The following is a 21,089-nucleotide window of genomic DNA, read 5'->3' as shown; positions in this document are numbered from 1 at the left end:
TGGGGAAGGGCTGGAGAGTAAATCCTGTGAGGAGCCATGGAAGGAGCTGGGAGTGTTCAGTGTGAGGAGGAGGAGGCTGAGGGGAGACTTTATCGCTCTCTACAACTACCTGAAAGGAGGTTGTAGCGAGGTGGGGGAAGATATGGACACCCAAGTAACAGCAATAGGACAAGAGGAAATGGCCTCAACTTGCAGCAGGGGAGGTTTAGATTGGATACTAGGAAAAATTTCTTCACTGAAAGGGTTGTCAAACACCGGAACAGGCTGCCTGGAGAAGTGGTTGAGTCACATCCCTGGAGATATTTAAAGGACATGTAGATGTGGCACTTAGGGACATGGTTTAGTGGTGGAATTTGCAGTGCTAGGTTAACAGCTGGACTCGATCTTAAAGGTCTTTTCCAACCTAAATGATCATATGACTCTATAATGGTGGGGATGATGACAGTTCATCCATTCCCTTTGCTCACAGCTAGTTACTAGATTGACTTAACTAACATCAAACCATGTATAAGTGATTCATTAGAGTATGGCTAGAGCTGAAACAGTTATGTACATCCAGATTTGGATATCAGTTACTTATCTGTTCAGCTGTTTTTCCATAGTTATCATAGTAAAGTTTCAAGAAAATGTTCTAGATACTGAGGATTGTACTAAGGGCTTACTTTCAGTTAATAAACAGAATCTGCGATTCTAAATTTTATGCTCTGAGAATATAAACTTGCACAGCAGCAGCTCAGTAAATAAACCATTCTTGTCCAAATAGCAAAACATGTATTCTCTATTAATAATATAATCAAGTACAGAAGAGAAAATTGAAAAAGTTTATTACAGCACACAAAATAAATTTTTGTGCATATATTCTACACTTCAGACTTGCAACACTAGAAGTGCTCTTACGCACAAAGTACCTGTTTGTCTAGTGAACGATGCCATTGCACTGAAGAATGATTGCTCACATGCAGAAAGTTGAGTCATAACAGTTATATGACCCCACCGCAAAAACATTTTTGAAATGCAGCTCAGAGACATCTGCACAGCCACTGCTGGAGATGCCTGTCTGAATAGATTTGAATCTGAAAATACAGGGAGATATGAAGGGAATCTGTGAGACACATGCTATTACTACCTATGAAAATATTTAATTTCCATTTAATAAAGAAGAGGGAATTTAACTTGTAATCTTTCTGTATCAACTGCTGGTTTTATTAACTTCCTTTAGGCCTTTATGCTTATCAGACGTCTGTTAACTGAGTTGGGAGATGCTCACCTTCATTTACCCTCATCCCTTCTTTTGTACTGGCTCTGGACACCTCAGGACAGACTCAGCTTTCAAACTGCAGCAAATCAACCTGTGGATGGGGAGGAAGAGTCCTTTTCTGTCAGGTGAGCACCTTGAATGGGCTCATGGAGATAAGCAATAAGGACCAAACATTCAGCCACAGAGAGGACAATGCTGCGTGGCTGGGAGCAGCAGTGAGGTCGCTGTTGGAGCCGTTACCCTCTGCACCCCAAGAAGCAGTGTTCCACAGAGATTTCAGCAGATAAAGAGCAGCAAATTTTGTGGGGGCATCATGGCCTACAGACAGATACAGTTCTTTCTGTAGCCCTTGGGCTCACACTGCCTGACTTACCATGTAGCATAAAACCGTTCCCTTCTGCTCAAGCATTCCTCCTTTCAGTAGCGTACTTCAGTCATTTAAAGTTACGGGAGCAGTCTGGGGAGGAGCCTGTCAACCTCTGCTTCAGGGCCACCTGAGCACCCTTGTTCTGTCCAACAGATTCCCCAGGGCCAAATATTTTCCTTGGGAACAGTGAGGGGCTGAAATGCTGGGGTTTCAACCCCAAGCCCCAAATTAAGGTTGACATGTGGGTGATTCCCACAGCCCTTCACAAAGCGGGGGTGAGTTTGCCTTTAGGCTTCCCTCCAGGGTGCGGTGGCCTGGCAGACAGAGCCATGGGGTAAAGGAGCCCCAGGGGTCCTGCAGTAAGTAACCCAAGGTCAGGTGTCCCACAGAGGGATAAAGCTGGGACCCCTTGCAGGAGGGGCAGTGTCTGTCTGTGAGGGGGATGCCCCGTGCAGAGTTCCCTGTTGGGGAAGGACCTCCCGCCTCCCTGGGACTGGGCTCCAGTCAGGTCTGGCCTTTGTAAACACGGGCTGTGTAGAGATTCAGTGTGTGGCTTCCTTGGTCTTATGTATTTGGTTTGTTGACTCGGTTGTCTCCCACCCCTTCTATGGCAGGCTGCATTTCACCATTTATTCCACCCATTGTTGGTTGTGCGGTGTCATTGTTGGGGTCAGTGGGGTTGATGTTGATTATCCATATTCTGACTGACTTGTTTGTACCCCCAGTGCTCACCCATGTACTGACCCTTTTGTATCAAACATGGTTTGGTTATTGGTTCATCTTTATGCTGGCTGTGTCCTTTATGCTAGGCCTAATAATTGGCAAAACAGTGGCTTAGGTAGATCACAAGAGACATGACCTTGTTTTACCTGTTGTTCTTGAAGTACAGACTAGTGTGTATCTTCACATGGGGCTATATACCTGTATTACCTATTTACAGATGCTCTTCAAAGAATCATGTTAATTTTTTTTTTTTTTTTTTTTTTTTTAACAGTTCCTGGCATATAACTTCCACATTGGATGCTACTGAAATACCAATGTGTAATTATACAGGCAAACTAAACAAAAGGCTATTTCTTCCCCCAAAAGAGTAATAATTTGAAAACTTGCTAGTCTTGATCATGACTTGAAATAAAGTCTGATAACAACAGGCTGCACAGAGCACAGGTCATGATGACCTGAGTACCAAAGAGAGAAAGCAAGCTGGGCGTGTTTCCTGAAGCTAGGACATCCAGAAGAGCAGATGCCAGTGCTGCAGTGCTAGTAATTCAGCGGCATAAGGACAAAAAAGGGAGTCTTACTTCAACAAATTGGATGTGATATATCGCACTTTTAGTGCCGTATCCCATGGCTACTGAATTACTGAATCTTCATTGACTGTTTTATGTCACATGCACTCCTGATTTGCTATCCAAGTTTCTTCCTACACAGGCTGGTGGTCTCTCATTAAGACCAAGATTTACAGAGCACAGATTTCAGATTTTATAGAACCTACTGTGCTTTCTAAAGATCCACCTTATCTTCTCATCAACTGAAAAAACACTTTTTGGCTAGAACTCCTGATTTTTTTTTTTATTTTTTTTTTTTAAATTTGCCATGTATATTTTTCAGTCAGACCTTTAAGGATGTTATTAAGATTTTTCCACAGTGTCTCTCACTATTTGCCCCTCTTTAGTTCTTTGAGATACAAGTACTTTTATGCTACAGGAAATGAGGACAACAGAAAGCTGCCGATTCCATGAATGTAAAAATTGTCTTGAAGGCATGGAACAATTCAGCCCTAATTACAGCCAGCTGGAGCCTGCTCTCTTTGCAGTGATACTTGGATAATTAACCAAATACTGACTGATGCAAGACTCAAGCATGTCACTACCACTCAGTTATTCAAGGTTAACTTTTGTATCCATCACTGAAATCAAGCTTAATGAATATTATTAGCTAAAATCTTGAAAATCAGTTAAGACACAGTCATACAATTAGGCAAAAATGATTTTGCCTTCCGTGAGCTTGGTGCTGTCTTTCTTTAGCTGCAGAAAAAATGTCTTTTCCATTAAGAAGTCAGAGTCATAAATTCTGATTAATTTAATACCTGTAAATCCACTCAGTTTAAGCTCTAAATTTAAATACATTGAAGCCACAACATTGATGTAATAAAATAAACCCTAAAATGTTCCGATAGGCATTATTGTAGTAACACACGTTTATTTCTCACAGTATGTCATCTTTAAATTTGTGGGCTTGTGTTCCTTCCTGAGTAAGCTGTATATGGGTGTTGAAACTAAATAGTACTATGCCACAAGTCAAATATCCTGATTTGACTGCTGATGCATGTACTCTGAAACTATTACAAGAGAGGATGGCACATATAGCGCTCAAGTAGTCTGAAATGTTTGGAAGGCAAAACTGCTAATGCATCCCCCCTTCTGCTTGTAATGAAATACATTTTTACATTGTTGGGTACCTGAATTGTATTTGCAGCAAAAAACAAATCCAAAAGAGGAAGTCAGTACAAACAAGAGAAAGTTGTCTTCCCCAATTCTATTTTCAGCAGTTCTTTCCCTGAAAATAATGAATTTTTAGACAGATTCAATCCCTCTGATGGGTTATACAGCTAGTTAGTGCTGCACTGATCAGGAGAAAACATTTTATCACTACTTTTTATCAAGAGGTAGCTCCTGCAACTTTTATCTCTTATTACTAATTAAAAAAAAAAATCTACTGTGAAAAATTTGAAATATTTTAATCTGGTGAAGATGTTTGTAAAGACAGCAATACACCACAGAATATGTTGGTAAAGACACAGTGCAATGAGAAAGATAACAGATCAATAATTGCTAGATCTTGAGTAGGGCTATAAAGATAAAAAACTTCATGCATCTCAGTAGCATACTTGCAGTGTTCTCAAAAAATCTGGGTGGGGAGGCAAGAATGTAAAGAATCTGGAATACAGTTTCTTTTCATTTTATAATTTATTTATCCTTGCACCTTCTTATCTAGTATTGAAAAATAAACGATCCCAATTATGTTTGCACACTGCCTAACATACTCCTTCAGTAGGAAAAGTCTGAATTTTGTTAAATAACTTTGGAATGCCACTGTAATGCGTATCACAAAGCATCATCATAACAGTGCAAGTTAAAGCGTAACCTGTAGTTCTTCTTTCGAGAATACACAGAATTTTTATTACCAGAAATGGAAAGTAATGAAATAAAAATAAAAGCTTAGCAAAAAAATAGGCTAACTCATATGACGAATGACGTATAAGGCATGGCTGAAAAAGAAAGTAAGCCAGGTATTTTTGGAATGATTTTGAAGTCTGTTAAAACCCCTATCTATTCAACTAGGAAGCATTTTTGCTTAGAATAGATGTATGCTAATGTTCATATTTAAGATAGTGATGGTTGGGCTGAAAAAAAATCTTGCTTTGTAAGAACAAAGGAAGACAGACTATGCATTATGAGCAATTGTTTCCGAAAGCATTTTCAGAGTTAGACTTGGAGGGTTAAAGAAATCCATGTCGGAAAGAATAAGTTGCATTTTGCATAATTGTTAAGAAAAGATTTGAATCTAACGGGCCTCCGACATTCCGATTATTTTGTGTTGAAAGGCGAGATAAGAGATGTTGCTGAAGCACCCGACTGCATGAGGTGGGTGCTGTGGGGTACGGGGGGGAAGGCGAGTGCCCAGAGCTGGGGTCGGTGGGACCACCTGCGCTCCACGCCCGTGTCACACACACCGAGGGGACTGCATCAGGAAATGGCTGTGCTGCAAGGACATATCCTCTCCTACCATAGCGTGCAGCACTGCTAGCTTACTTCTCTTTCTCAGGTATATTTTTAGATGTGCCTGCTTTCTGTTCTCTCATTCCCTCATTCCACTCTTAATGTTAACAGACAGGCCAGAAGTATGGTATTTACATAATCACCTATATGGCACTTCCTAACAGGGAGAGTGCAGAGCTGATGTAACAACTCTGATTTACAGGTTGTAGCAAAAAAATAGACCAATACCATAGGCTATAACTCTTCAGTATCTGGACAGCACTTAAAAAAAAATTCTTTTTATGGGAACTACATACATAATCTTTCCCAACTCAGTAAGAAAGTTCTACTTGTTAATACAAAATGATTCTTGTTTGCAGAAGGCTCAAGTGCTGATTATCTTTTTCAACTCTAGAAGTTGATAATTTTCTTAATTAGCAGGATCTGAGATGTGTTCTTTTTTTTTTTTAAGAATAGGAATGTGTTTCTTGCCAAGACCACATCACATAATAACAGGTTAGAGAAGAATGAAAGGACCCAGCATGAAAAATACAATCTAATTATCACCAACTGAACAGCTGATAAATGAAGTGTCAAAGTAAAATACACTAGTTTCACATGATGGAAATTAAGGGAGGGTGTATCTGTTACAAATACTGACCAAATGAAAACTGGAGACCTCCCTGTGTAAGGAAGGTCTCTTATCTCCCCATCACTGAAAATTCACTGCTCCTGCAATAAGCAATCTGCCATCCCATCACAAAAAGAGCTAGAAGATCCGATACCAAGCAGCAGAGTTGTTTTGATGTAAAATACAGGAGCCTGTTCAAAATAAAGAGCAGTGCTGGCTTGGAGCTTTACAAATTTATGAGATGATTTTTCCATTTTGCCTGCCCTGCTTATTTGAAGTTTCCAGGGACAGCCATCACACCAGCATGAATTTAACAAACACAAGCATCAGTCTCCTTTTATCAGATAAACTGACAAGGACAGTATTTTTAACATACCTGTGATGGGACAGATTTCACAGATAAGCATAAGTGAAAATGGAGACTAATGCAAGCTTGTGAAAAATCACAATTGCTCTTTGGAAAGAGCTGCATACAGGGACATTTAATAAATATTTTTATGTTACTGTTGCTTACTCTGTCAATGTTTCCATTTTGAATCATCACCTTCAGACATTTAAACCTCAACTGAAAGGGCCTGGTTGGACTCAAGAAGCTAGAAAGCCAGGTCTCAGGGGAAGAACAGTGTCTTTTCTTAACCCTCTGAACCCAAGCATATCCCGATTTTAGTATTTTTTAGCTACTTTTGAGACAGAGCTAAAAATCTTGGGGTTTGAATCTTTCTTTTTTTCATATGTAACTGAAGTTAAAATGTTCCCTTAGCCCTTCCCTGGTTTAGTGATGTAATTCTGCAATTCCTGCAGCACTGATGGGGAAGGCAGCTGGCCTGATCTGGACAAGAAGTACAGAGCACATCGTGCCTCTGCTCCCAATACTTTTTCAAACTGTTAAGCACAAAGTAATTGATACAGCAGTTGAAGTTTGGCAAACTGCTGAGGAGTGAACAAAGGAAATACAGTGTAGAAATAGAAAATCATTAAAAGAGAATTTTAAGGGCTATTATCTTAAGCATACATTTACCCCAGCAGCCCCTCCCTGTCTTCTGCAGGTACCCAGCTTTATCTACAGTATACATCAGTCACACCAGGCTCCGCTTCAGTGCCCGTATTTTATGTTCCTTCCTTGCTCTATGTGCCAAGCCAAAGAGAAGAAACAAAGGCTGGTGTTGTTCCTGGAAAAAAATGGGTTCTGCAGGAATTAGTGGGCAGTTTCCTTTCATGCACATATAGGCTTGCATTCTATATGGCAAGTTAACCTACGCAAACAACGTTCATAGTGTAACGTCTTTTCAGTGAAAAGTGTCCCTACAGAAACGTGTGTGGGTACTGCATGTGGGAGAGGAGACCGATAATAGTTTCAGAAAAATTCTCTCCGATTGTAAATTACTGTGTGGCTGGAGAACCAGGCAGGCTGTTGAACAAAGGTGTGTTCAGCTGCCTACAAACTCCCATTGTTATTGAGAAGGTGGTGACTTCCTCTTTGTTGAATCTTTCCCCTTATTTTGCTCTTCCTTCCTGATGATAAATGCATTTTTTATTATTCTAACCAATTCAATGTTACTTTTAGAAATTTTATCATTCACTTAGATTTCACTCAGTGAGTCAAGCGGAAAAAATGTGTTCTCAAGCTGAGAGAAACCCCTCCCATTTAAAACCCCCAAGCCAAGAGCACCTCCCATGCAACATCCTCCAGCTGTTGTCAGCCAGAAAGGATCTGTTCCCCTGGCATCCTCAAGCCGTTCCCAAGGCCACTCCGGAGCATCTCCAGCAGGAAGATCTGCCCAAAACAGCAACCCCTGGCTCTTGCTGGGCCTCCTCCCTCTCAGCTCACCCAGCACTTTTGAGAACTACACAAACCTCTTGATGTTCAGCCTATGAAAATCTTCCTGTGGCAGCAGAGAAACCTGTCACATAGCATTGTTATTCCGGTTCCAGGGCCGCTGATTGTCACTTCTATCAGCTAAATAATAGTAATTTCAATACCGCAACAATTATGGGAACCTGTTTCCTCAGCTGAAGCCATTGTCCCCGGGAAATTCTCAGTTAGTGCTGTTTTGACAAAAGCTGGATGCGTAAAGAAAAAGTTGCTCTGCCAGAGGGCAATGTACAAGATAACAAACAAAACATCACTTTCCAGTCCTCTAAGATTTTTTCCTCTAAAATGATGATGGTTCTAAACTATTTGTATCTTCTCCTAATGTGCTGAATAAATATATGCCAAGGTGGTACATTTTCCATAGTAAAAATGAGTTTGTGGTTAGTATTGCTTTTTAACTCATGCTGTTAATATTTCTGGGCTCTGAAGTGTCTCACAGAAACGTGAAAGCACACTGAAGTGCCCCAGCTCCACAGCTTTTGCAAAATGAAGACATGAGATCTGGAACTGTGTTTTTCTTTTCTTCTTTTTAGACACATCAATGAATTCGAAATCTATAAGTATATGTGCACACATTCGAAAAGGTAAGGAGAAGAACAGAGACAAAACATTAAGAGCACAGTAAATTTGAAAACTCAAAAGAAGAAAACCATTTTTCTTTTAAGTCCTTTCTGAGCTTCATTTGTAACCACTGCAGATGAATGGAATCTGCAAGCCCTCCCTTCTTGCCAATACAGCAGCAGCAGCAATAAAGACAATATACAAGCAACTCGGGCAACAAACCAGACAACTGGTAAAGACAGGAAATCAATTAGAGAAAAACCCCATCGGTCTATTGACCAGCTGATGCATTGGCCAAGCTGCTGGGAGGCTCCTCAGAGCTGGTCTGACTGCACTTTCATGAGACCTAAGGAGCCTTAATGTTGATTTCAGATAGCAACAGTTATGTTAATGATGAACATTTTCTAAAAGCCTGCCTTTACCTTTACAGAAATCAGGATAAAATTATTCTAGGGCACTAACCCTTCCCCCATTAAAGTTTTAAAACAGGCTATGATACATGCGTGGAATACATACCTTACCTGGACTGGAAAAGGAAAACAGCTATACTTGTATGGTTCATAAGTGTAGTACTAATTTTTCTACCAAAAGTCACATAAATGCTGTCAGACTTGTTCCCTCTCAAGAACAGAGGGCAGTATAAGGAGAAACCATTATAAATGTCTGAAAATCTGAATTCCTAACATTTTTGAAATTGTGGCTATCAAAACCACATATATACTTCCTTTTCTTATGCATGCCAAATGGAAGACATGTAGCAATTTTACTGTTTTTCATCAGTGTAACCAAACTAAGGAAAATTCTATTGTTCAGCGAGGCTTTGAGAAGTGCATGAAGACCTTTTACTCTCTTCTCTCAAGAGACATTGAACCATCATCCTGGTCTACTAAAGGTATGGTAATTCCTCCTCCCCTTCTGTTTTTACTGATTGGCTACACTTCACCCACTTTAACAAAGGGACAAAGCCTACAAATGGATAAGTAGGAGAAGCTAGGGTCCTTCTGCTCCCACTTTAGAAGTAGCAGTTTCATATTCCTTACTAGTACACTGACCTGGTCAAGACATAGTACCGGTTTCAGGTCCTGGTCAAGACATAGTACATGTTTCAGTTATAGAAGTATTTTAGATGTTTCATACCTGATGACAAATGGATGAAGTGCAGAGAACAGGAAAAGCAAGAAGAGAAAATGGAAAAAAAGAGATGTGAGAAAATGTTGATCGTTAGCAGAAATGAGTAACCTTCATAGTGCACTACGTAAATGTCTTTTCCTAAGTTTCAGAAGTCACACAAATTACTTACCATATATAGCTAAAACCAGGTGCAGAGATGCTTCTACAGCTTGTTTCAAATTGCAGTTTTGCTAGGAAGACAGTCACTAATAGAGTAATAGCCAAATCTGATTTATTTTTTCAAAGATGAAGAGATGGGATGAACCCTCAGGAAAAAAATTCAACTATCAAGTAAACCATCAGAAACTAAAACTCCAATTTCTTGTTAGTAAATGAAACTCACAAAATTACAGATTCATCCAATGTTTGGCTTTTATAAGATTACTCTATTTAAACTCTGGTAGTATTAAAACAATATCCTCTATAATCCACACAAATTATTTTATGATACTTTATTAGGGAAATAAGAATATGACAGAAAAATTAGTTACCGCTTAAGTTTGAGGAATTTCATCCATTCTAACACCAACAGTTGGCTTTGCAAAACCTTCTGCAGCCACTGGCAATAAATCCTGCTGGAAATTTTAAAATTTCCTACTTCTCCAGACAAATTCGCTTCATCCCCTTCTCTTCATGATTACTGGGGTCAGGACAGCAACATTTTCTGAAAAAGAGAGACAATGATGTTGTTTCAAACAGATTTCAAATGTAATTTCGTTCTTCAGTGATCTCCTGATCACTTAAAGGCTACAAGAACGACATAAAAAGACACCTGAATTATTTTCAGAATTCTGGCTGCATAGCTGCACACCAAACTTTTCCTCCTCCTTAGCATTCAAACTTCTTTTCTAAACCCCAGGAGCATACTGCAGTCTCCTTTTAATTTTATCTGCTGTATAGTCACACTACTAGCTTTGCAATAAAAGCACAGGTTGGAGCACACACACTGTAGAAGGTAGCTGGTATAACTGAGGGCTTTTCAAAGTAAAAGGAAAAGGCAATCTTAGAAGTTTCCTTATTTTTAATTCCAATTTCCAAACAAAATATGAAGAACAAACTAGGAAACATGACAAAAATTAGCTACATATATTGTGTCTTTGAACAGAATGAAAGCACACAGGTTTAACAGCACTTATGTTTGCATGTAAGCGGTTCATGATGGTTACACCTTCACTTGAGTAAGTTAAATAACCCTCACCTTAATCCAGCAGAGCTGAACATTCAGACACATTTACAGACATGCTCATCCCCTAATAGAGCAGCCCAGAAGTTATTTGTTGGTTTTCTGACAGTGTTCAGGTGGTGCCTCTGACACTCCCAGAGGTCTTTCAAGTTACTCAAGGAGACAGTACTGGTTGGTTCTTTTGGGGTTTTGTTTCTGGGTGGTATTTTCCTCCTTCCCCCTGCTGGCCCCCTCCCCATATTCTGCTATGGTGACTTCAAGTATGAACACATTTGTGTATGGCAAAGTTGGTGGAAAGGAAGTAAACTCAAATGCCCAAAGAGATTATTTGTATTATGAAAGCCACAGATAGCATGGAACAAAGTGCTTTATGGCTTCAGTAAAAAGAAATTACAGTCTGGTGAACATACACACACTGTACAATAGCAAGACAGCACCGATAAGCATGACAAGCAAAACCATCAGCTGCTGAGCAGCAGAAGCAAAATGCCTTGACAACAGTTATCACAACAAAACCAGTTTTTTAGAACATTTGAAAGGAAGATACTGAAATAGCTTTGCAGATGAGCAGCAACAGGTGAGATGAGCAAGAGCCATCATAACCAAAACCACACATTATATGCCTAAAAATGTAACTAATGAGAGGGATGAATAACCTCCTACTGAAGACAGATAAAGGAATAGCCACTAGTCTTAAACTTCAACTTCTGGCTCATCTTCTAAATGGAGATATTAGAGAGAAGTTGAGAGTTTACTGCAGGTGGAGAAAATTTAATGTTCTCTTCCCAACCTGTCTGAGATTTACCAAACAATTCACTTTTGCAGATGGGATTAGCCAGAAATACCATGTAGGAGAACAGAGCCCTGCAAAGCCTCCAGAAAGAGCAGTGAGAGAATACCACAGTCCTTAGTTGTTTGAAAACCTTACTCAGCAACAAAGCTTTTTGCATATTACAGAGTTCTTTGAATTAAGGAAAAAAACAGCCCTGAAGAGGCAAATGCTTTATGGCATGGAACAGCTACACATATTTAAAGTTTCTTAGTAAAGCAAAGTGTTTGTGTAAAATTTTAACCCCTTCCAGAGTAATTTTTTTTTCTGGCTAAAAGAGCAAGGACCAGGAACTACATGGATTAAGGCAGCAGGCTCAATTAAAGAAGCTGGCTAGAGGAGGAGCCTGGATTTCTCCTCCTTTAGTGCTTGAGGTGGCCACAGCTCCACCAGCCCGCAGCACAGGTTCTCAAGTTGTAGGTACCTGTGGGTACATCTCTATAGGAAACACTAACTTAAAATAGGTAGGATAATGGTAGAAATAGTACTTAATGTTTGGCAATACTAAAATTCACCAAAGGCAAATAATGTACGTAACATCCTCGCGATTCCCAGGACTTATCCCAGGAACTTACCTAAACTAAAAACAAAGCTACCAAAATATTCACAAAACCAAATGCAGTTACATTTTTACCTGTGCTGCTAGTTTAAATATAGGTGAGGTGGAATACTAAACACCAACATGTATATTCATTTTCTAATTTCAGTTGCATACAGACATTTTTACTTATGTCCTAAAATTCTGCAGACTTTGCACAGCAGTAGCAAAGGGCTTTGCTTGCCATTTGCCTTTCCTTGCAGAATCACCCTCCAACAGCTCTGGCACAGCTGGAGATGGCACAGATTCACTACCACAGCTTTATATAAATCAGGTGTTCCTGTGGCTCATGAGGAACATTTAGGTGTTTTTTTAAAGCTGCCATTTTATTATATTTTATAGGTGCCACAGAAAACATTTCATCTCCAACATAAGCATATTACATATTAAAAGATAGCTAAGTCAACAAATGGTATGAAGATTGTACATAAAGTTGTTATTGTACTCCCAAACAGCACACTGACTTAAAAAATGCAATTTACCACTCACAAAGAATCAAATCCTGGCACAAACCCTGACCACTCTCTATTTACTTATGTTTCAGTGCTTAGTAGTATAGATTAATTTACATTATGAGCTAATTGATAACGATGACATGAAACCCTTCCTTTTAGCTGCTGCTCTTATTAGACAATTGACACGGAGGGAGTAAGTGAAGATGTAGACAAATCCCCCCCTCTCCTTTTTTTCCCTTGGCTTTCCACAGAGGCTGCAGGCAGCAGAAACTCAGTATGAAAAGAGCTGCCATGTGACTCAGTCCCATACAAGCTGTCCTCACCAAACAAAGAGCGAGGAATGCTAAACAAATGAATCACAAGCCATTTCTGCAAAACATCCCCTAGTTTCTAGCAACTGCCAAGGCTGGGAGCTATCTGTCCTGTCAATCTGAGTGACAGCCCATGAATAAAAGGGCACCTAATTACAAGATTAGTAACAGGAAGTCTACATTTCAAAAACCACCATACAAGTTATGATTGCTGACTATGTAAGGAGGCAAAAACTGAAGAAAATCCCCAAGGAAGCAAAGGCACGATTTGGGAATTTTTTTCCTGTTAATGTTGACGGCAAGTGAACTCTTCATGGGCTGTGAATGAATAGCGACACTTCAGCATTCTCTACATTGCCCAATTTTTATCATAAGAAGCACTCCTCGCTTTCAGCTGGCTATCAGATTTGCCAAGCTAGTAGGATTCTGGCAGGATTTATGCTGTTTAATGTATCAGCATGTTGGTATCTTGGGACTCAAAAACCTGTAAAAATACATAATTATGAATATGCATGTTAGGTTATCCTTTTTGCATCATTCAGTAAAGAGAGGGGAATAGATTATTTCCAAATTGACTGTACCAGCAAAACACAACACAACATCACAGGGTCAACATGAACCACCAAAGCATTTCAATAAACTGTGGGATTCCCTTCAATGAAATTTCACAGGCTTCCCGCACACAATGGATGCGTGACAGCTTTGCCAAAGAGGCTGCGAGTCACCTGGCACAGAAAATACCAATCTGAAGACCAGAATTTCCAGAGCTCCCCCTGAAGTGTGAGGGGATATTGGTGTGATTTATTACTGTACAGACAGGCTGTGCGGGTGATGGCATTTTAAAGCGGCGTTACCTAAACGCTGACCAGGTGATAAAGAAGGATGCATTCTGTTTTCACAGTCTAATAACTTCCTCATTTCAAAATTGTCTCCTTGGGTGAAGAAATGCTGTAGACAGACTATATTCACTCTTAAAGGAGACCGACAATGGGAATGAAGCAGTACAGGGAATGTGCCTTCCTTTCCAGATATACTTATGTTTTTAATACAAATTCATAGATGTACAAGAAGTGACTCTGAAAAAGGGAGTTTAAAAGTAAAAACTTTTTTTACTTTTAAAAATATTAAATATAACATGAATATAGTATTTAAATAGAACTGATTCATGGAAAGAAATAAAGTACTTAATTACTTGCTCATGTTTAAGGACTCTTAAAAACAAGTATCTGTTACTCATGCATTTGAAGGATTTGCCACTCCTGAACTACCGATTTGCAAAGCTTTTGACACTGCAACATGAAAACGCATCCCGAAGGGCTACTGTGTAGGTTGAAAGTCCGTGTGCTCCCAGAACACTATTCCTTTCTTTGAAGAAAGGAAAGCTCAGCAAGAGGGAAAAAAAAAATAAAGTCATTAATTGCTTTGGTTCTGTAAATGTGGTGAAAATACAGTTCTCTGCCCAGAAGAGCTACCAGCTTATTTTTCTTGTAGTCTGATTGTCCAGGCACAGGTTAAAACTGAACTCTGATTATACATCTACCTACCATGCTGTGACCACATCCAGTGAGCCCTAAACAGAAAAGACTACATCTTACAGCTGTAGTAGCCATCCTAAAAAGTTAGAAACAATTTACTGTAATTCAACTGGCTTTCTAGAACAAAAACCTGCCAATTGAACCTGGAAGTGACATCATGGGTATATACACTGGGAACATACATTCTTTCACCAAATAAAATAGCTTGCCATGAGCTACCACAATGAGAAAAACCAAGCTCAAGTTATGAGCAAGTCTGAACTGAAATGGTTAAAACAAACACAACTATGCTCATCTTCCCACCAAAGAACCCCAAACTGTCACATCAAGAACTAGTGATTGAATTCTGAGACCACCAGGGACTATCCATGTGCACCTTCAATTGCATCCTTCCTAATGCAATTTTTATTCATTAGGTTTTGGCCTAACATTACAGACCTAATATTATTTAATAAGAGTAGAAAGATGACAGAAGGTACTACTAGTCATCCATCCTTATGAATGAATCATGTAGTACCAACTTCTTATAGATTAAAGGAACACATGGCTTATTAAAGCCAAAAGGAATTTAGTAAATTCACAAAGAGCTGTACAGCCTGTGCAGAGGCTATGGGATAGAAGACAGGACCAGGGGCAGCACCTCTCAGTAAAGCAACAGAAGTGTACTGCATAGTTACTGTTCTTTGCTGTAACAACAACAAAAATATCCTATCTCAACATTTACTGAAAATCTAGGCTTTTATTGGTATTTCACATACACAAAAATCTTACAAATATCTGAACGTGGCTTTCTAGAGAAGGACTCTTGGCCCAGCAATACAAGCCTCAGGAAGCAATATGGACACAGGGATACAGGAAGAAGGAAAAATCAGCAGTACTATAGCAACAGGAAAAATTGAAAGCAACAATAAAAACCCCACCCAACCTCAAGCCCTCAAATAGCTGTTTATGCAACTTTCTTTCACAAACTAAACCCAAGACGTGCACTGGGATTATGATCTGAATTTCAATCCACTCCCCCACCCACCCCTACCACACTCCTTTGCTGTTTGCCCAGTTTTATTAGAACCATCTGTGAGATCCTCCCCTTCCAGTTTCTTATGTCTGTTAATCTGGCAGCTGTACTTTATCATCTATTTAAAAATCTTTGTTTCAAAGTTGTTGAGACAGAAGGTCTTTGACAGGCTAAAAATTATCTCTAAAATCAACAAAGAAACCACATCATATGCTGTGCTTTACAGATTAAAAGGGAAGAATGGAAGTTGGAGAATATATATACTTTTAATGGGAAGATAACTGAAGGGTTTAGGGATCAAGAAAATTTTTACCAATGCAATTTATCTGACAAAAGCCACAATTTACTGAAGTTGCCACTGCAGAGTAGTTTCGAGATCATCATCATCAGATTGACAGAAGTGAAAGAAATGCAGAGAAGTATTTCCTTACAGCATCTTGTCAGCAGAAGATAAGCAAGGGGAGTGCTAAAAGGAAGAGGAGCACTGATGAACTTCATAATAGCACAGTAGCAGATTTTAGCTACTATTAGGATAGTAGCAGAGTTTAAGTGATTTTCTTTATACGTGATACAATTATTACAAGTTATGGGCTTCAGACTTTCTTTTTATTAGAAGCACCTCAGGATCTAACTGTCACTGCAATATCCTGTACTCACCTCACCATAAATCCTGAACACTATGTGTATACACGCATGAAATTGTTTCTCTCCACCACGTCTTTTAGCAGTGGGTTAACATAGCAGTATTGTTTGTACACATACCAGTCATGCCAGGCAAGAACCACTCATCAGTAGAAAAGCACAGAACATGCTTTGCAGTTCTCTCCTTAGCTTTACAAGCCTGTGCATGCTGCTGCTTCTTAAGATTAAATATTTCTATATAACCCTCCTAATACATATCTGTTCACATCTGTGGACAAATATACATACTACCACCATGCACTTCATCACGACGGGATAACCTCTGCCTGTAGCATGCAGCAGGGCACATCATCACTGATGAAAAATAGCAAAAATCCTTGTGGCTTCAGTTTGTTCTTATGTTTCTCTTCCCCAAAGCATTTCTGCAGAAGCATTTGCCTACTTGCATGGGAATGACGCAACCTTAACTTCTGGGAGATTAACAGAGAAAACTTTTCTTCAAGGTTTCTTCAAGTCATCTCATAAAACATTTTTTTTTTTTTTAAGAAAATGCACTTCAGGTATGAACACAAAATACTGCTGGTTTTAGTATCTGAGGAGCACTACTACCACTATTTGGTTTAGAATATTATGAACATTTTTCTTTCTTTTGCCCTTGCAACTAAATACTTTGCTCTTCCCATGTTGTTGCTATCTAAAAGGTCACAAAAATGTTCATATGTAAATTTGAAGAATCTGAAGAATCTGAGAAATTAACTAGACTTTTAAAAATTCCCCAGAGTTACCTGAAATAACTTTCTCCACATATGCATACGATTTACATTTAACTCTATAAATCATATGTGAGACATGCATCTCATTGTCATCTCTCATGACCTTTCTCATTCTGTTTTACACAACTTATAGCCCACGTCTTCCCTGAGCAAATTCTTAATTCCTTGCTTAAATAAGCAAGCGCATTTGAAGTTTCTCAAGTACTCGGACTTCGACAAGACTTCTACAGCTTCATACACTGGGATTTAACATTTTCTTCCCAGCCTTTCTTTTCAGTCATAACAGAACTTTTTTTTTGCTTTTAAATAAATGTATTAAGTAGTATTTCAAAATTGTCATGAACAAATTGGCTTGTCTTTTCCCTTGAACTTTACCATAAAAAGTAGACAAAATTAAAGATATTGTAATTGCACGGGCTCTACAAAAAAGATGCAAGTTTAATAATTTGAGTTGACAGATCATCCAAGACAGACTTTAAAGGTGGTTTCAGAAGCACTAGAAACAGTACTGTCATAATGTAACTTTATAAATTTTATATCCAAATAAAAATTTTAAAATAAAGTAGACCTGAAAAGATTTACATTAAAAGAAAATCCATATATATTTTTAAATAGCATTATAAAAAAATATATCTGCTCTTGAAAAGTGTCTCATGGAATCTCTCAGGAGAATGAATGAAATAACCACAGAGAGAGAGAGAGAGAGAGAGAGAGTGTGTGTGTGTGTCATTAAGTGGGAGAGATTTTTGTTAGAATACTTACCATTACTTTTGTTATCACACACTTCACTGCCTTATTAGCAATTCTACTAAAAACAAGATGTCTTGTGAAAGTAAGAACTTTGAACAAAACCAAAGTTTGAGAGAACTAACTTAAAATTTATCTTCTTTTTTTCCTCCATCATTTGTATTCCAAAAAAATATCATTTGGATGAAAAATCTCTTACAAACCCTCTTTTCAGGTCACCTTTGATGTTTACAGAATATATACATTTATATAAGCTAGAAACAACAACAAAAACCGCAATGTTAAAAAAATCCCACCTCCACATATACCCCTCTTTCAAGATCTCGTGAATACATTAAAAGCCAAAATTGCAAACAAAAGAATGCTTGGGACCATAAAAATAAAATTACACCCTGCTGCAAATGCCATTTTTCTTGCTCTTGAATACATAATGTTGATTCCCTCGTTTCAATTCAACAGAGATGCGAAATGGCAGTGTATTTCCTGATAGAACTCTAGGGCTGCATCTCAAACAAGCCTACCATTAACGTGCTGCCTCAGACTGTATCTGTCAGCTTCACATACCCTCCCCCACAGGAAGAGACACTCATGGATGTACAACAAAGGTTATCAGAAAATCTTACTGAATTGTGATATGAAGAGGAACTGGCAGATTGAATGCATTCATGGCATTCTCCTTATGAAATCTGTACATATAAAATGAATTCATTTCCTGAGAGAAGAGGAAGAGTCTGCTTTAAGCCTGCTGAATAGGTTAATACCCCACACAGAGGCAAATCAACAGTCCTCAACATCAGCGTACTTGAAAGAACTTTCCTACAGCTGCAACCTGAGTACCAAAATAAACACAATATGATTCATACCACCACCTTGGGTGTATCACTTCCAAAAGGACAGCAGGCTAATGCAGCACTCTGCAATCCATTTGACTTGTAGGGCCTGGCTGTCAGCGATGCTGTGCGTGTACGTCCCGGTGATTCATTATGCACTTTGTCCTTTCCTTTCGCTAAGCCAGAGAACCCATCTCTGTTGATCCTGCGTGTCCCTTGAACTAAATGGCAGACATCTCAGTACATCACCAGCATTTAGGATGTGGAGTAAAGGGGCGGGAAGCTGGTATGTATTTTGACTGACCCTTAGACAGACTATGCAAGCATTCACTAGTTAATTATAAAATTCCTGTAAAAATTCTGGTGGTTGGCAACAACAATAGAAAAAAATCAATAACAATTCATGTGCTGAAAAAATTGGAAAGAAAAAAAAGAATTGAGATTGATACTGAATTGCAAATAGTACATGATTTGTTAGTAAACCAGAAAGTAAAAAAACCCCAAACAAACCAAAAAGCAATTCTGAATTAATGCATTTTTAGGAATGACCTTGATGGGTCTGTCAGAATGGAATCTTGATTTTTCAAGCCTGCCATCTCCCTGGCTTGTCCAACACAGAGTTTCCTGATTCACTTAAATGGAAACTACCCTTCTCAGTGTGGGCTGCCCCAGAAGTATTTAGCCCAGAAAACTGACTCGGCTTTAACACAAAACACCACTTGAGCCCAGAAAGCCAGCATGCCACCAGAGAGAGGGCTTGTGGCTGCAAGCAGAGGGCGAACAGCACCCCGGACAAAGCTGGAAAATTCCAGAGATGCGTTGCACTGAGCTCTTCCCACAGCTATAGCCAGACAAAAAAAAGTTCATTCAGCAGGAAGCTACAGAGAAATGCTCTAGCTGAATTTTTCTAATAACTAAAGTCAGATATGCAATCTTTACTTAAATGTTAAGCCACATACATGGACCATTAGTCAAAATTCCTTTTTAATAGTTTTACCAGTTTTGACATTTCATAGCACCATTATTTTAAATCTGGTCTGGACAAGAATTCACACTGATCTTTAGGAAAATTATTTTCAAAAGACTATGCTAAAATATCTTCCAAGTATTGCTATAATTTGTCAAAGTTTTACTTAAAAGAAAAGAAGGTATTAAGATAAATGAAATGGATAAAAAAATTGAGTACTTCCAAGAACATAAATGATGGTTAAATTAAGTTTGTGACATGAGCCAATCCTCACACTCTGACTTCTCACTGAAGTACCATTTGACCTTAGAATGAGAAAGGCACTAATACAATAATGTAAACCTAAAGTGAGAAAACTACAGCAGAGAGCAAATGGAATTGGTTGTAATACCTAGAAGACAAAGAAATGCAACAAATACTCCTGGTGTTGAATTAGTAAAATGCCAGAGAATTAACATCAGCTCAATTAAAATGACCAAACCTGTAGGTCAGTCAACATTATAAGCAAAATCTGAAGACAGGTCAAAAATTTACAGTGCTTTGAATATAAAGTCTAATTGAACACTGACAAATTTTACAAAACTAGTAGTAATTGCTGAAAAGCCACCTTAAGTCAAACAGCACTTGGAATGAGAGTAACACCCCGCAGCAAAGGTCTGAGGACATTAGGAAGAGGCTTTGCCATTTTTTGCTCTGCTATTTCTCTCCGCTCAAGTATTTTAAGGAACTTTTTCTTGTTCTGACTGCAGTTTGAAAATACTGATGGAAATAAACTAGAGTTGTAATAGGGACCTGCAAGTAGCTTACTTGCAGGCTTACTATTTCTGAAATATTAAGTGCTAGTCATTTAAATGACACAAAATCCATCAATTGTTCAGTGGTTCAAGTTTTTTCTTCAAAGTTAATCAAAATTCTCTTGCCTGTGACCTGCACTGTCCTGTTGTCTTATTTTGCCAGCATGCACAACATTGCATTGCACTGTTTAAAAGCAACTGTTTAACCACTTCACCACAGCACAGGAATTAAACATACTGGGGAAATTTTGCATCACAGTCCAAAGCATCTCCATCTTTTAAAACACTGAAGAAAGGGAAGATAATTTCTTTAAAGTCTCTTACTAGAGAAGAAACCATGAAGTGGTTTTGGCAGCTACACAGATTGAGTTTTATAGAACAGCTGCAAGCTGGAAACAATAGGTCCTGTGCAATACGGAAACATGCAAGGACAGCAGACAATACACAGTAAGTGTTACTTGACCCACACTAAGCTTAGCTGCAGCATCACTTCGTGCTCCTAAATAGGGCAGAACATTTAAGAAAAAAAAAAAAAAAAATTAAAAGGATGATACTGAAGTTTAACATCAAGCTTAAGAGTTATACACTTATGTTGATATAGGAACTCATATGAAGAGGGAGAATCTGAGAAGCTTTAATTCTATACTCTCTTGCCAGAGAAAAATGTTTATTTGAAACAGTCAAAAAAAAAAAAAAAAAAGAGAGACAAAGTTAAAAAGTAAGCAAGTGAAAGGAGTGATAACATGCATAGCTGAAAACCCAGGATGAGAAACATTTCACTGGCATTAC

General features: G+C 38.7%; 1 protein-coding gene across 1 annotated transcript in view; it reads right to left on the bottom strand.

Annotated features, from left to right (window-relative positions):
• PEAK1 (pseudopodium enriched atypical kinase 1) overlaps positions 1–10,282 on the bottom strand; it is a 71,746-nt gene extending 61,464 nt beyond the window's left edge. The window contains exon 1 of the mRNA XM_026856421.1: positions 10,113–10,282. The gene's annotated coding sequence lies outside the window, so the exon portion shown is untranslated. The remainder of the gene's footprint in view (positions 1–10,112) is intronic.
• Between the last annotated feature and the right edge of the window lie 10,807 nt (positions 10,283–21,089).

Source organism: Athene cunicularia (genome assembly GCF_003259725.1).
Source record: "Athene cunicularia isolate RWA chromosome 10 unlocalized genomic scaffold, athCun1 chr10_part1, whole genome shotgun sequence".
Lineage (NCBI taxonomy): Eukaryota > Metazoa > Chordata > Aves > Strigiformes > Strigidae > Athene > Athene cunicularia.
Note: the sequence above shows the minus strand (reverse complement) of the source record. Positions and strands in the feature narration are given on the sequence as shown.